This window comes from Triticum aestivum, chromosome 6A, assembly GCF_018294505.1.
Source record: "Triticum aestivum cultivar Chinese Spring chromosome 6A, IWGSC CS RefSeq v2.1, whole genome shotgun sequence".
Taxonomy (NCBI): domain Eukaryota; kingdom Viridiplantae; phylum Streptophyta; class Magnoliopsida; order Poales; family Poaceae; genus Triticum; species Triticum aestivum.
Window position 1 is genome coordinate 122,513,609 of NC_057809.1, and position 3,749 is coordinate 122,517,357.

Here is a 3,749-nt window from a genome sequence, read left to right on the forward strand (position 1 = left end):
GGGCATCAAATAACAATTATTTATGTCTAAAACTAATCTCGAAGGTAGATGTAGAGGTAGCGTGCCAACGGCGATCACATCGACCTTGGAGCCATTTCCGACGCGCATCGTCACCTCGTCCTTAGCCAATCTTCGTTTAATCCGTAGCCCCTGATCCGAGTTGCAAATATGAGCAATAGAACCAGTATCAAATACCCAGGCGCTACTACGAGCATTAGTAAGGTACACATCAATAACATGTATATCAAATATACCTTTCACTTTGCCATCCTTCTTATTATCCGCCAAATACTTGGGGCAGTTCCGCTTCCAGTGACCAGTCCCTTTGCAATAGAAGCACTCAGTTTCAGGCTTAGGTCCAGACTTGGGCTTCTTCCCGGGAGTAGCAACTTGCTTGCTATTATTCTTGAACTTCCCCTTCTTCCCTTTGCCTTTTTCTTGAAACTAGTGGTCTTGTTAACCATCAACACTTGATGCTCCTTCTTGATTTCTACCTCCGCAGCCTTAAGCATTGCGAAGAGCTCGAGAATCATCTTGTTCATCCCTTGCATATTATAGTTCATCATGAAGCCTTTATAGCTTGGTGGCAGTGATTGAAGAACTCTGTCAATGACACTATCATCCAGAAGATTAACTCCCAGCTGAGTCAAGTGGTTATGGTACCCAGGCATTCTGAGTATGTGTTCACTGACATAACTGTTCTCCTCCATCTTGTAGCTATAGAACTTGTTGGAGACTTCATATCTCTCAACTCGGGCATTTGCTTGAAATATTAAATTCAATTCTTGGAACATCTCATACGCTCCATGACGTTCAAAACGTATTTGAGATCACGATTCTAAGCCGTAAAGCACGGCACACTAAACTATCAAGTAGTCATCAGATTTAGCTTGTCAGATGTTCATAACGTCCGGAGTTGCTCCTGCAGCAGGCCTTGCACCTAGCGGTTCTTCAAGGACGTAATTCTTCTGTGCAACAATGAGTATAACCCTCCAGTTATGGACCCAGACTGTGTAGTTGCTACCATCATCCTTCAACTTAGCTTTCTCTAGGAACACATTAAAATTCAAGGGAACAGTAGCACGGGCCATTGATCTACAACAACATAGGTATGCATAAACTATCAGGACTAAGTTCATGATAAATTAAAGTTCAATTAATCATATTACTTAATTACTCCCACTTAGATAGACATCCCTCTAGTCATCTAAATGACCACGTGATCCATATCAACTAAACCATGTCCGATCATCACGTGAGATGGAGTAGTTTTAAATGCTGAACATCTCTATATTGATGATATCTACTATATGATTCACGTTCGACCTTTCGGTCTCAGTGTTCCAAGGCCATGTCTGTACATGCTAGGCTCGTCAAGTTTAACCTGAGTATTCTGCACGTACAAAACTGTCTTACACCCGTGGTATGTGAACATAGAGCTTATCACACCCGATCATCATGTGGTGTCTCAGCACGACGAACTATCACAATGGTGCATACTCAGGGAGAACACTTATACCTTGAAATTTAGTGAGGGATCATCTTATAATCTACCACCGTACTAAGAAAAATAAGATGCATAAAAGATAAACATCACATGCAATCAAAATATGTGACATGATATGGCCATCATCATCTTGTGCCTTTGATCTCCATCTCCAAAGCACCGTCATGATCTCCATCATCACCGGCTTGACACCTTGATCTCCATCGTAGCGTCGTTGTCATCTCGCCACTATTGCTTCTACAACTATCGCTGCCATATAGTGATAAAGTAAAGCAATTACATGGCGATTGCATTTCATACAATAAAGCGATAACCATAAGGCTCCTGCCAGTAGTTGCCAATAACTTTCACAAAACATGATCATCTCATACAATAACTTATATCACATCATGTCTTGACCATATCGCATCACAACATGCCCTGCAAAAACAAGTTAGACATCCTCTACTTTGTTGTTGCAAGTTTTACGTGGCTGCTACGGGCTTCTAGTAAGAACCGTTATTACCTACGCATCAAAACCACAACGATTTTCCGTCAAGTGTGCTATTTTAACCTTCAACAAGGACCAGCCGTAGTCAAATTAGATTCAACTAAAGTTGGAGAAACAGACACCCGCCAGCCACCTTTATGCAAAACAAGTTGCATGTCTGTCGGTGGAACCGGTCTCATGAACGTGGTCATGTAAGGTTGGTCCAGGCCGCTTCATCCAACAATACCGCTGAATCAAAATAAGACGTTGGTGGTAAGAAATATGACTATTATCACCCACAAATCTTTGTGTTCTACTCATGCATATCATCTACGCATAGACCTGGCTCGGATGCCACTGTTGGGGAATGTAGCATGCAATTTCAAAATTTTCCTACGATCACGCAAGATCTATCTAGGAGATGTATAGCAACGGGAGGGGGAGAGTGTGTCCATGTACCCTCGTAGACCAAAAGCAGAAGCGTTAGGTTAACACAGTTGATGTAGTCGAACGTCTTCACTATCCAATCGATCAAGTACCGAATGTACGACACCTCCAAGTTCAGCACACATTCAGCTCGATGACGTCCCTCGAACTCTTGATCCAGGAAAGTGTCGAGGGCGAGTTTCGTCAGCACGACGTCGTGGTGACGGTGATGGTGATGTGATCAGCGCAGGGCTTCGCCTAAGCACTACGATGCTATGACCGGAGGAGTAAACTATGGAGGGGGGCATCGCACACGGCTAAGAACAATTGATGTGCTATGGGGTGCCCCTGCCCCCGTATATAAAGGGGGAGGGGAGGAGGCCCCCAGCCTAGAGGGGGCGCTCCATGGGGGGAAACCGAATAGGACCCTAAGTCCTATTCGGCCCCCCTTTCCTTTCTTACGGAGGGGGAAAGGGGAAGGGAGAGGGAAGAGGAGAAGGAAAGGGGGGCTCCCCCTCCCCTAGTCCAATTCCGACTCCCCATGGGAGGGAGGCGCGGCCACCCCTTGTGGTCTGCCTCCCCTCTCCCCTATGGCCCATGTAGGCCCCATTACTTTCCCCGGGGGATTCCGGTAACCCCTCGGTACTCCGAAAATACCCGAACCACTCTGAAACCATTCCGGTGTCCGAATACCATCTTCCAATATATCAATATTTACCTCTCGGCCATTTCAAGACTCCTCGTCATGTCAGTGATCTCATCCGAGACTCCAAACAATCTTCGGTCACCAAAACACATAACTCATAATACAAATCGTCATCGGACGTTAAGTGTGCGGACCCTAAGGGTTCAAGAACTATGTAGACATGACCGAGACACATCTCCGATCAATAACCAACAGCGGAACCTGGATGCTTATATTGGTTCCTACATGTTCTATGAAGATCTTTATCGGTCAAACCGCAATAACAACATACGTCATTCCCTTTGTCATCGGTATGTTACTTGCCCGAGATTCGATCATCGGTATCCCCATACCTAGTTCAATCTCGTTACCGGCAAGTCTCTTTACTCGTTCCGTAATGCATCATCCCGTAACTAACTCATTAGTCACATTGCTTGCAAGGCTTATCATGATGTGCATCACCGAGAGGGCCCAGAGATACCACTCCAAAATTCGGAGTGACAAATCCTAATCTCGATCTATGCCAACCCAACAAACACCTTCGGAGACACCTGTAGAGCATCTTTATAATCACCCAGTTTACATTGTGACGTTTGATAGCACACAAGGTGTTCCTCCCATATTCGGGAGTTGCATAATCTCATAGTCAAAGGAATATGTAT